Source organism: Apium graveolens, chromosome 4 (assembly GCF_009905375.1).
Source record: "Apium graveolens cultivar Ventura chromosome 4, ASM990537v1, whole genome shotgun sequence".
NCBI lineage: Eukaryota > Viridiplantae > Streptophyta > Magnoliopsida > Apiales > Apiaceae > Apium > Apium graveolens.
In genome coordinates this window covers 59,024,320-59,038,494 of record NC_133650.1, presented here as the reverse complement: position 1 = coordinate 59,038,494, position 14,175 = coordinate 59,024,320, and the positions used below count along the sequence as shown (strand labels likewise).

The window sequence follows — 14,175 nt, the reverse complement described above, 5'->3', positions numbered from 1 at the left end:
CATAGTACTCTGACTAGCTTGATCACTTTGTTCCGAAGCACTTGCTCCTTCTTATCTATAATCCTTACTGGCTTCTCCACGTAAGTTAGATCTGGCTGCATCTCCACCTGCTCGTACTCCACTATGTGTCTGGCATCCCGATGGTACTTCCTTAGCATTGACACATGGAACACATTATGAACTTGTTGCAAGTTAGGGGGTAAGGCTAGCTCGTAAGCTAACTTTCCAATCCGTCTTAATATCTCAAAAGGTCCAATGTATCTTGGGCTTAGTTTTCCTTTCCTTCCGAACCTCATTAATCCCTTCCAAGGGGATACCTTTAGCAGTACTAAGTCCCCTACTTCATATTCCTTGTCCTTTCAGGCTAGGTCTGCATATTTCTTCTGTCTGTCTTGGGCTGCTATAAGTCGCCCTCTGATAAGATCCACTATATCTTTGGTCCTTTGGACCACTTCGGGTCCGAGCATCTTCCGCTCCCCCACTTCATCCCAGTATAAGGGAGATCGACACCTTCTTCCGTACAGGGCCTCATAAGGCGGCATTCCGATGCTAGCATGAAAGCTATTGTTATAAGAAAACTCGATCAACGGCAAGTGATCATCCCAACTCCCTTTAAAGTCTATTGCACAGACTCTCATCATATCCTCTAGTGTCTGGATGGTCCTTTCACTCTGCCAATCCGTCTGGAGATGGTACGCGGTACTCATATTTAACTTGGTCCCCGCACATTCCTGAAAGCTCCTCCAAAATCTGGAGTTGAACCTGGGGTCTCGGTCTGAGACAATGGACGCTGGGACTCCATGTCGCGTCACTATTTCCTTAAGGTAAATGTCCACCAGTCTATCGACTGTGTATCTCTCATTGATAGGAATGAAATGAGCTAACTTTGTCAGTCGGTCTATAATTACCCAAATGGCGTCGTGATTGGCTTTCGTCCTTGGCAATCCTACAACAAAATCCATCGCTATATGTTCCCATTTCCATTCGGGAATCTCCAGGGGTCGTAAGAGTCCACTGGGTCTCTAGTGCTCTGCTTTTACCCTTTGGAAAGTCAAACATTTGTTTACCCATTCTGCTACATCCCTCTTCATGTTGGGCCACCAGTAATATTCCTTCAAATCCCTATACATCCTGGTACTTCCCGGGTGAATGGAATACCTTGAACTATGGCTTTCATCCAATATCTCATTTTTAAGCTCTTGAACATTCGAAACCCAAATCCGGTAGGAGTACCTCATTATCCCTTTATCATCTTTCTCAGTATGGATCTCCTCTCCAGTCATTGACTCTCTGCCTTCATTCATTATTTTCTCCTGGCACAATCTGATCTTTTCCAATAACTCGGGCTGCATTGAGATCTCAAAAAGCTTTTCAGTTCCGGTTCCGGTTACCTTTACTTCTATTTCCATTTTCTCAAAATCCCTTATCAATTCTTCCGAAGTCGTTATCATTCTGAGTCTTTCCTTTCTACTAAGGGCATCAGCCACCACATTGGCTTTCCCTGGATGATAGAGAATCTCACAATCATAGTCCTTGATTAGTTCTAACCATCTCCTCTGGCGCATGTTGAGCTCTTTCTGCGAAATATGTACTTGAGGCTCTTATGGTCTGTGAAAATCTCGCACTTCTCTCCATACAAGTAGTGCCTCCAAATTTTTAAGGCAAATACTATTGCCGCGAGCTCAAGGTCATGAGTAGGATATCTAACCTCGTATTCCTTCAATTGTCTCGACGCATACGCAATCACTTTACCGTGCTGCATAAGCACACATCCTAATCCTTTGTGCGACGCGTCACTATATATCACAAAATCTCCTTTTCCGTCCGGCAATGCCAATACCGGAGCCGTTATCAACCTTTTCTTTAATTCCTGAAAACTGTTCTTGCATTTCTCCGTCCATTCAAACTTCTCTGTCTTACGAGTAAGTCGTGTCAAAGGGGCTGCGATCTTCGCAAAGTCCTGTACAAATCTACGATAGTAGCCGGCCAATCCTATGAAACTCCTTACCTCTGTGGGTGTTTTTGGCCTTTCCCAATTTGAGACCGCCTCTATCTTGGAGGGGTCGACCAATACTCCTTCTTTATTGATCACATATCCTAAAAACTGTACTTCATTCCGCCAGAATTCACACTTCAAGAATTTGGCATATAACTGTTCCTCTCTAAGTATTCCTAGAGCTATCCTCAAATGCTCTGCATGTTCTGCCTCAGTTCTTGAGTAGATCAAAATATCATCGATAAAAACTATCACACACTTGTCCAAGTACTTCTTAAATACTCTATTCATTAAATCCATGAAAGCCGCTGGGGCGTTGGTTAATCCAAAGGACATTACCAAGAACTCATAATGCCCATATCTGGTACGGAACGCTGTCTTGGAAATATCTTCGGGTTTAATCTTTAGTTGGTGATATCCAGTTCTCAGGTCGATCTTGGAAAAATAAACAGCATCCTTTAGCTGGTCGAACAGATCATCTATTCTAGGTAATGGGTACTTGTTCTTTATGGTTAGCTTGTTCAACTCTCGATAGTCGATGCACAGCCTCATGCTCCCATCTTTCTTCTTAACAAATAAAACTGGTGCTCCCCACGGAGACACACTGGGTCTTATCATACCCTTATCCAAGAGTTCCTGCAATTGGATAGCTAATTCCTTCATTTCTAACGGGGCTAATCGGTAAGGTGCTTTTGAAACTGGCGCCGTCCCCGGGGCCAACTCAATAGCAAATTCAATCACTCTATCGGGTGGTAATCCCGGAAGGTCTTGTGGGAATACATCTTCAAATTCGTTGACTACTGGAATATCTTGTAAGTTGGGCACCTCCTTCTGTGTGTCCACCACATAGGCTAGGTAGGCCTCATTTCCTTTTCGTAGCATCCTTCTGGCCTGGGCCATAGTCAAAAATTTCTGCGTCTGCCTCTTTCCTCTAAATATAACTTCTTTCTTCCCTGGGATATTTAGCTTAACTTTCTTCCCTTTACAGTCTATCTGAGCATCATTGCTAGATAGCCAGTCCATTCCCAAAATTACATCAAACTCCCCTAATTTAAAAGGAATCAGATCAACACTAAAAGATTGCTCCCCTATGCCTATCTCACAGGCGGGGTGAATCTGGTTAACAGGAATAATTTCATGATTGGCTATTTCTACTTGTAAGGGTTCTATCAAGGGTTCAGCCTTAAGTCTTAACTTACGCGCAAGGTCCTTTGATATAAAAGATTTAGTTGCTCCCGAATCAAATAAAATGTTTGCACTGACTGAATTTAGAGAAAGGGTACCTGCTATCACATCTGAATCTTTCATAGCATCCTGGACTGTCATGTTAAAAGTCCTTGCAGTAGGTGGCTTATTAGAAGCAGCCCTGCTTGCTCCCGAAGCTGCTGGTTTGTTCATTGGGCATTCCCTCTTCCAATGACCCGGGCGTCCACACTGATGACAAGTGGTGGTTGGAATGACGGCAGGGGTTGATGATGGGCACTTAGTTGAATAGTGGCCTACCCGACCGCACTTAAAGCAGGTTACTGGCTTTCCTTTACACTCCCCAGTGTGATTCCTTCCACATATGTTACAGGCTGGCAATGGGGATCGAGACTGGTTGGAATAGGACATTCTTGACTTCTGGCCGCCCTGGCTCACGCTCACACTCATTGGCCGTTTAAACCCTGTGTTCCTTCCTGGTAGGGACACTGCTCCTTAATTAAATCTAGTTGGGAAGCTTCTTCCTGCGGAACCTCCACCCATGCTCATACTTTTCCTCTTTATTCCTTTCTTCTCTCTTTCCTTCTACATCTGTTCACTTCCGACTTCTACAATCGTTGCCTTGTGCACCAGAGTGGCATAGTCCGTAAGCTCAAGGATTGCCACCCTATTCTGAATCCACGGTTTCAGTCCCTGCTGAAACCTCCTAGCTTTCTTTTCCTCGGTGCTCACAAACTCCGGCACAAACCTTGATAACTCAGTAAATTTCGCTTCGTACTCTGCTACAGACAAGTTATTCTGCTTTAGCTCCAAGAACTTGAGCTCCATCTGGTTTTCCTTAAACCTCGGGAAATACTTTCCCAGAAACAACTGACTAAATCTCTCCCAGGTTATAATAGCATCTGTCTCCATGTTTTTCTTGGCCTCCCACCAGTAGTTAGCTTCTCCTTTCAGAAGGTAGGTAGCAAATACAGTCTTCTGTGCCTCATCGGTACTCAAAATCTCAAAGGATTTCTCCATTTCCTTTAACCATGCCCTTGCCTCAACTGGGTCGGCTGATCCGTGGAACTCAGGGGGCTTAAGGGACTTAAAAGCCCTGAAAGAGTTTGCCACAGTATTGTTATTTCCTTGAGGGGGTGGGTTGGGTTGACGTTCCAAATTCTGCCTTAGGAGTAGCATGAACTGGCCCATGGGATCCAGGCCTGGGTTTGGTACTGGTTGCTCAACCTCAGTTTCTCCTTCTTCAGCCTCTATCTCAAATCCCTCAACATCATATGTTTCCTCTTCCTCTTCATACAGGGAGTCATCCTGTTCCACATAATCCTCATCTTCCTCTTCACTGTGTTCCTGGTTCCTATCATCCTGGTTATGGCTTCCCTGGTCCTCAGATCCAGGGTTCGCCCTAGTTCCAATCTTTCTTGGCGGCATGATTCTGATAATAAAAAAATTATTAGGAAATTCAACGTTAGGTCACAATCATATACAACATTGTGCCTTGCACAGCTTCATTATGGGGAGAACGTATATCGCAATTCTATTATTTTTTTGACAGTTCTAATACGAAGTGCAGTAATAATAATGATAAAAACAGTGACCTCGTCACTAAGGAACTGAACCGAAACGAAACAAATATATACATAATACGAGAAATACATAGTTTGATCTGGTCAAAAGTACAACAGTGCTACAGTCATCTGTCCCAAAAGTGATACACAAGAGTCTATCTGTCTAGTCAGAAAAAGGGATGCTATATATAAGTTAACTATCCCGGAAAATTGGCTCTTACTAAGGCCTCGGCTAACTAGACAACTAGACTATTCCATCGTCAATCCTGAATCATACACCGGAGCGGGTCAGCTCCCATACCCTTTCCATCGCACGACGGAAGATATAGTCGGCCTGCCGCCTGGAGATCCTACCATGCCTGTCCCTCTGGAGAGATCTGAGTCTCGCTCGGGACGTGAGCTCTATCCCCGTAAGCTCCCTCCTCAAGGATCGGGGTATAGAAGCCCTAGTCTCATAAGCTCGGGTACGCCTACCCGCCCTCTCTGCATCCAACTCCCTCCTGGCCTCATCCAGTCGGCCCTCGGCAACAGCCACTCGGGTCCTCAGAACATCCTGAACATATCCATGAGCTAACGAAGACTGCCTGTGGGCAGGGTCAAGAGGTGGTGAATCCGGAGCCGCTGAGGGTGCCTCCTCGGTCTGCCTAGGCTCGGAAGTATGGGTCTCTGAGCTGTCATCATCGGGAATCCAAGATAGTGGTGGAGGGGTAAGGGCTCTGACCACCGGAAGTGTGGGTAAAGGGGTACCAGCATACACTACCATAGGTCCAACACGCTCCTCATCTACTGGGACCTCATCCGGGTCCTCCTCATCTGGAATAACAATAACCTCTGTCTCTGACTCCTCTGAGGGGTCCTCCTCATCTGAAATAGCAATGACCTCCGTCTCTGACTCCTCTGAGGGGTCCTCCTCATCCTCCTCCATCTCAGGCTCCTCCTGATCCTCGACATCTAGCAGTGCCTCATCATGCTCACGCTCGAACATCTCAGGGTCCTCTATCTCAGGCGCCTACACATTAAACGAGCTAAGTTACTATCATGATACTTATAAGGGTTCCCGTAAGGGTTTTAACTGTCAGCACTACTTTAAGTAGTCCGACCATGAACTTGGCAAGAGTTCTTATTATCTTTGTGAATTTGTTATTATATCGTCGCATCATCTCTGAGGTTTATAACGCTAAGCTCTGATACCATTTCTGTAACACCCCCAGATCCGGAATCGGGGATCCGGGTCGTCACGATCTTTCTTTCCACAATATCACTTCACTTAATTAATAATAAATAACCTTATGCTGTGACCACACACTAACACACACCACAACCCGTTATAGTCTCAGAGATGAAATTGAAATAAGTACAAGTCTTTAAATCCACAATTTAAAAGTTATTACAACCCAAAATGATTACTTGATAAATTTACAGTTAATTGCCATTATCTGCCACAAGTTATAATTATACATAATTGATTCTCAAAAGTAGATGGTCTGATCTACAATAGATCTACCTCTACAGCTATAGCAGCTACAACATCATCGGGAAGACGCGGGACGCTTCCCACGCGCTTGCGCTGGGTCTGCTGGAGTCTGGCCATCTTTCCTAACTGTTGTTGTGTGATGAAGAAATAAAGCAAGAGTGAGCCTTACAGCTCGCAAGATAATATATAGTGATAACAATAATATAAGTATCTAAATGGATACTTACTAGAATCTTTTATCATGTGTAAGATAATTACTTACTAGATATAAGTAAAAACAAGGGATGAAGTTACCAAATACTTCACTACACTTATATCATTTATAAAGCTACTTGAACTACCACTGTTCAAAGTATAATGAGCTTTCAACAGTTCATCACATAGATAAGACTACCAGACAAGATTTGAATAGATTAAACCTTTGAAATATTATTAAAGGAAATGAAGTTATGATATACTTCATTAAGTTCTGATATATATATATATCCATATATACATCTTCTTTATACATTTCCTGAAAACCTCTGTCATGTAAAGTATGAACAGAATTGCAATATCCAATAAATTAGGAAAGGAAAAGAATTTTGGCATAAACCAGATATCTTGCTGATCAGGCAAAGATACCAATAATTAACCTTTTCTACTAGTAGATGGACGAATTCCCCACGGGTGATCACCCTGGTCGCAATAGGACCTTATGCTGGACTGCCACTCAGCCACTTATGCATTTGATGGACTCCCACTGAGCCACTTACACTATCATGGACGCCCACTGAGCCACTTACACTATCATGGATGCCCACTGAGCCCATGTTGCTTATGCCGACTCAATAGATGGACTTACTTCCCGAACGTTGGGTAAGTAATCAATTCATTTACCAAAACTGCAACCTTGTTGCGAATATAAAATACACCACAGAGCCGGATCCCTCAGGTTTTGAGCGAGTATTTAAATCCCCTTATAAAGGAAGATCTTAAATATAAAAATGAGTTTTGGGATCCGCTCTAACTTTTAAAAATCATTTTGAAGACTCGAAAACACTTTAAAGAGTGTTTGGAGTAAAGCTGATTTAAGGAAGTAAATCAGTCCCCAGTATATTTAGAAAATGTCTGAATATTATTATTTAAATAATATTCCCATAAAGAATAATCTTTATAAAAATAATTGAAGTAGAAGTTTTGAAACTTATACTTGAAATGAATATTAAATATCCAAAGATATACCTATACGAAAGTACTATCTTTATTTGAATAATCGAAAATAAGTTTGAGTATTGACACCTTATTCTTTAATAAAATAAAGAATATATTTCAGTAATAAGCGGAGTCATAATACCTCGAATGAATATTATAAATAATATTCATAAAATAAAGGAGTCATACATCCTCGAATGAATATCCAAGTAATATTCAATAATAATATAAAGGAGTCATAAGCCCTCGAATAATATTCGAAATAATATTCAATAAATAATATAAAGTTATCGAATAACCCTTATTCGATTAACAGTTTTGAAAACTATAAACATATATATATATATATGAATATATATATACATATATACAAAATCTACTCGGGATCCTCGACTCCCGGTTTTAGAAAGTGTTTTCATCTTTTGGGTCCCTATAATAAGGGTATATGCAAATTACCGCTATCCTCTAGCATAGGTATTATCAACTGAACCAACAGATATATATATGGAAAGAATATGAAATAGGCATGCATATATATACCATAACAGCATGCTTCAATATATCGCAACATTTGCTAATTAACCAACATGCATCTATCACAAGATAATGCATATACATATATACATCACAACAACAGTATAACGGATAGAAAACTTGCCTGAGCGACTTGGGGTGATAAAAGGCTCGGGACGAGTCTGGTAACCTATAAACAACAAGTAAGTTGGAATTAAACCAAAGTCACTTGTAAATCTATACTTTAACTAACTTAGACTCTAACGCTTATTTTGCGCTTACTGATTCTCTTAAGTCACTCGGGTACCCTCGGCTCCACCATTTTTAATAATTTAACCTTTACGAGTTTTAAGGCGATTCCTTCGCGAGTGTCTTACCAACTGCCTAACACACTTACCATAAATGTTTCATACATTAATTAACCCTTTTTGGTCTTTAACCTATGTTTCAAAGTAAGGCGAGGGGAAAAAGTTTCGTTCGCGAAACGCCGTTACTTGAAACGGTTGTTTCTCCTAAACCGTGCATCGGAATCGAACGAACTACATATCAAAACAAAGCTCGTAACACGAGCTATCTAGAAATGGCAATGGTCATAATCTAGCAGGGGGTTCTCGGGTCCTAATTTTATGCACAAAAACAGTCTAAAGAAAATCGGACGTTACGACGGCTATGTTTACGCGATTTCCCACTTTTAAACCATTCAAAACCAACCACAATTCAACCTCAAATCAAACACACAACCAACATCCATCCTTATCACATCATAACAGCCCCAATAAATTCAATTCCAACATTTATACTTATGCCTAAGCTTAACTTTAACTATACTTAAGTTCTTTTAATCAAAACAACAAGATTTACCATTCCATTTCAATACCACTTCAACCCAAACTCTAAACCCCAAACATTAAGCTACAATATCACCATAATAATCAAAATCATCTTATTAAACATAGGAATCTAGGGTTTGGAGATGATATACCTTCCTTGAAGTGGTGGGAGGAGCTAGGAAGCCTTAAGAAGCTTTGAGAAGTCTTAGGAATGTTTGGATCTTAAAGGAAAACAAGAAAAATTTCAAGTTAAAAACTTGAAAACACTATTCATTGTCTTCTTCATTGATTAAATGAAGAAGATTGAGAAGGAATTGATGGCTTAAACTCATGATATAGCCCTAACTAAGCATAAGGATGATTAGGGAATTAACTCACCAATTTAGGAAGCTTGGATCTTGAGTTTTGAATTTCTCTCCCTTTGCAGTAGTAAAAAGCCGAGAGCTAATGAAGACAATGCCTTGGTTTTCTTTTTTATTTTGATGAAAAATGATTTGCTTGGCTTGGTTGATTTGATTTTGTGTTTGTTTTAGTTAATTACCTATTTGCCCTTGATTTTGTGTGGTTAAAAAGCCACCACATCTCCTTCCTTCCCATGTCATGCCTATGTCATGTTGTGATGTCATCTTTCCCTCCTTGTCCTCTTCTCATTGGTTGGGTGACATCACTCTCTCTAATCCCTTTGATTAATTTCCTAATTGTTTGCCTAATGACCGCTGATCTGTTATACGGTTCGCTTAACTTTCGTTTTCGTTTATCGTTTGAAGGATCATACCCGGGATCTTATTACTTAGGTTCCCTTAACCTTTCTCAATACATTATATTCCTTTTTATGATCCTCTATTATAATCCTTTAATTTAAATCCTTTTTATCCTGCTACCTTATACTCAATTCTTTCCGTATCTAGTGGATTTCCGGGAAAAACCAAAGTGTTCGGAAATTGGATTCTGACGATCTTTACATACACTTATATACCACATAGAGAACTAATACTATCCCAGAAGATCAATAACAGAACCCCTACGTAGTGTGGCATGAAAAGTTTTCTCATTCAGCTAAAACATTATTCACAAGGGTTACAAAAAGTTGAAAATTTTGGGGGTTATTACACCTAGCATCAACTGCTAATGCAATTTCTACTAGGATTTTGAGGGAAGTTGTTCCTACATGATGAACCTCCAATTAAATTGGAGAGGATTTAGATAGCTCCCCCTCAGGAGTAGTACTCTCAAACCTAATAGTCCGTAAAGGCTGATTTGCACATGAAGGTGCATTTGTGACATCCATGGGGTCTTTAGTAAAAACTGATGAATCCCCCATGGTTTTAATGGTGTCATCAAAGTCTACCCCAGCTAGTAGCCTCTCACCATCTCATTGTATTGTCTGGATGGTGAACAAGGTTTCTTGAACCAAGTTAGTTGATTTAGCTTGCACTTGAGAATTGAATTCAAGTGCTGTAGGTGGAGAAGAAATTTGTGAGATTAGAAGTTGTTTTTCATAAGTGAGTGTTGGCAGCTCCCCCTGAATGGATAAGGGAGATTCAATAGATGTGCCCTCATTGTGTGTGTCATTCTTAATTCTTCTACTATATACTTGGATTTGATCAAGTGCGGACTGTGCAGACTCTATAAAGAATGCATTGGGGTGAATGCTCTTTTCAATAGACACACCCTGTTGAGAGGATGTATCTAGAGTATGTTTAGTCCCCATTGTTACAACTGCATCCGTTTGGGAGAATACAGAGGTGGCTTGAGTGGTCAGCTCAGATTTCTTACTCTTCTTTTTTCTCTTGACCAATGGTGACTCAGCTTCTGTTTGTTCCTTACCACTCTCAATCATAACTATCAAGATTATCTCCTTTCTCTTCGTTTTACTCACCTCATCCTTTTGAGAAGATGAAGTGGTTGGTTTCCTAGCTGCTAGTTGGTTTGAAGAAGTGGTTTCATCTTGGGAAGGTCCCTGTGGGTGTTCCTGTATTTGTACTTCTACAGGTTCAGGGACCATAGTTGTGCTAGACTGTGCATTTGATCTCATGTCAGGCATTGGGTAAGGGTAAGTCCTAAACCTCTCCAACATGAATGGAGTGATTTTCAGACTCACATTTACCTTGTTCTTTGTACTAAGTGAACCAAATATTATTTTGGACACTTTCTTATAATTGCCTATTTTAGTGTTATCTATATCATTCAACAAATGTATATCTGGTACTTTATGATTTAAAGTAGACATAATGAATCTAGGAAAGAAGATTTTTTTACCTCTAGCAGACAGGGGCATGGTCAACTTGGTTGCAAGTTCTTCCATGATCAATATACCAACATTCAAGTGTCTGTTGTGGGCTATTGAGTACACCATCTTATGCACCACACTTGAAATGTTGTCAAACCCTGTCTTCCTACATGTGAAGGCCCTCACTACAGAATCAAACATAAAGGACCACTATTTCCTTAAGTTTGTCATGTTCAAGCTTGATAGGTTGATTCTTCCACCATAATTGATGAAGTCCATAAACTCAGTAAATTCATCAAGAGTTGGCACTTCCACTAAGTTTGTAGTTGGGAGCCCCAAAGCAATATTCACATCTTGTTCATTGAACTCTACCTGTTGGCCTCCAACTGTGCAAATTACCACCAAAGATACAGAGTTGTCATTCATCACATTCCTTACCACAACAGTTGTCCAAAACTCATGCAACACATCCAAGTACAGGACTGGATTAGCAGTTAAAGCTCCTGCAAGATAGGATTCAGACAAGAATTTTACAAACCCCTTGACGCTATCAGGGGCTTGGTTAGCATTAGTAAAAGCTAGGTAGTTTATTCCTTTCTCTAAGATTGTAGCTCTAACAATATTGAGTGCCATTGATGTTTAGTGAGAGTGAATGGGTAAGAAAAATTAGTGAGAAAGGAGTGAAAAAGAGAGAGAAATTGGTTTTGGATTGAAAAACTAGGTCACTTGAGATCTCGAATGTGTAAGTATGTATATGTATCGAGATGTTTGGGGATTTATAGTAAAAGCAAATGAATTATCAAGAACTCAAAAATAGATGTTTGGAATTAGTCTATCGAGAAGTCATTTTAAGAAATGAAAGACATATCATAAGTCATTTTATTTATTCTTGTGGAGAACTAAAAATAAGCTTATCGAGATGTCAAATAAATACCCAGTTTTTCCAAAATGGACTAAATTTGATTCCAATTTTTATTTGAATAAATTCAAAAAAAAATCAGAATAATTTTGACAAAAGTATTTGACCAAATTAATTTATGAAATTAAATTATTTTAGTTCTGAGTTATTTATAAGTCTAAAAAGATACTTGTACAGAACTCTGTAAGTTTACACTGCTAGAGAACTCTACAATGACTTATCGATAAGTCATAATAATGTTTATCGAGAAGTCACCCGAGAAGTTAGTAAATTGACTTATCGAGAACTCACTCGAGAAGTCTTAAAATGACTTGTCGATAAGTCAGTTAGACTTATCGAGAACTCAGTTCTCTATATACTTTTGATCAGTTTAATTCTGCCTTGTGTTAATTTTACATATTAAATATGTAGATTAACAACTTAGCAGTTTACTTAGAATTTGAAAAATTCCAAGTTAAATTTTTGTTTTTGAAAAATAAATATGCAGAGATTTCTGAAATATTTATGATTCATATTTCAGTCAATTTCTAATTAAATCAAATTAATTTTGATTTATTAAAAATTAATCTGCTGTAATACATTAGCTGAGTTCTTGCCTTAGGATGAAGAATTGAGCATTCCAATTTCACCTACAAGTATAGTGAAAATTGCTTCATCCAAAGGTTTAGTAAAAATGTCAGCTAACATATAAGATAGTGTGTTAATCTCTATTGAAGCGACAGTGAATATAGTGGTTTAGAACTTGCCATGCTAGCATAGGTTCATGTATTTGTTATGCATGATTTGTAGGAAATTTTAACCATCTTACTTGCCCTATGTAATAATGATAGATAACTTGCGCATTAAACCGTTATATTTTCAATTCTTAGAGAGATATAAGGACTAAGCATAATTGGTGTCTATTCAACTTCTATCTCTTTTGTGGATGCTTGGTAATAGGGTATTCGTACAACAAAAGTTGGCGTTTACTAGTTTCGTGTTATCTGATTAGTGTCATCACCATTACATGCTAAGGTTAAGAACAATAAGGCTATTGAATGAAGTATTTAATGAAGTTAGAATCCCATATTTGTCATATATAGTAATTCAACCTCAATTCTCTTAGTTAATGTTATTTAGTACAATCTCTTAGTTTAATAAAAACCCAATTTATTATTTGTCTTAGCAGTGAGCGATAACCATACATTGTTACATAGGTACATAAATTGAACTTAACCTAAACCAGTCTCTGTGGGAACGAATCTGATTTATATCTTATACTACTTACGAACGCGGATACTTGCGTGAATATTAGCGCGTGTTTTCGCCCTAACAAGTTTTTGGCGCCGCTGCCGGGGACTCGGTGTTAATTTTTAGTTTATGTGCTTGTCATCAGTGGTCGTTAAAGTTCACTGACTCGGACTCTTTTACTCTCACGGTTTATTTGTTTGTGTTTCAGGTTCTCAGTACAATGGGAGATCCAGCAGCACGAACGAAAGCCTTGATGGATTTTTCTCAACCCAACATCAATGACATTCAATCTAGCATTGTTCGGCCAGCTATCACAGCTAATACCTTTGAGATCAAGCCTAGCATAATTCAATGGGTGCAGAATTCAATCCAGTTTGGGGGTTCTCCAACTGAAGATCCCAATATTCACATTAGGGATTTCATTGAGATCTGCGACACGTTCAGGTTCAATGGAGTTTCTGAAGATGCTATAAAGCTGTGACTATTCCCATTCTCTATGAAGGAGAAAGCTAAGAGCTGGTTACACTCTCTACCAGCTGGTTCGATTACTACTTGGGAGGATCTTGCTCAGATATTTCTTACTAAATTCTTCCCTATGGCGAAGACAGCTACAATCAAGAATGCTCTTACTCAATTTGCGCAGCAATCAGGAGAATCTTTATATGAAGCTTGGGAGCGCTACAAGGAGATGCTTAGGAAGTGTCTTCATCATGGAATGCATGATTGGATGATCATCAATTGTTTTTACAATGGGTTGGGAGCACAGTTCAGATCCCTGCTCGATGCAACATCAGGCAGAGCATTATGGGCAAAGAGCTATGAGGAAGCTTATGATCTAATTGAACTGATGGCTGCTAATGAATATCGGTATCCAACCCAGAGATGTCCACAGGGCAAGGTAGCAGGAGTTCTTGAAGTGGATACAGCTACGGCTATCACTGCTCAACTAAAGGCGTTATCTATGAAGATCGATTCTTTGGCTAACTATGGTGTTAAGCAGATAATTAGTGTCTGTGAGCTG

The 14,175-nt window shown here is 39.6% G+C and overlaps 1 non-coding gene across 1 annotated transcript; it reads right to left on the bottom strand.

The window, feature by feature from the left end:
• Positions 1-13,764: 13,764 nt before the first annotated feature.
• On the bottom strand, positions 13,765-13,871 carry LOC141722948 (small nucleolar RNA R71). Its single transcript, XR_012575946.1, has one exon. It is a non-coding gene; the product is annotated as a small nucleolar RNA R71 (small nucleolar RNA).
• Between the last annotated feature and the right edge of the window lie 304 nt (positions 13,872-14,175).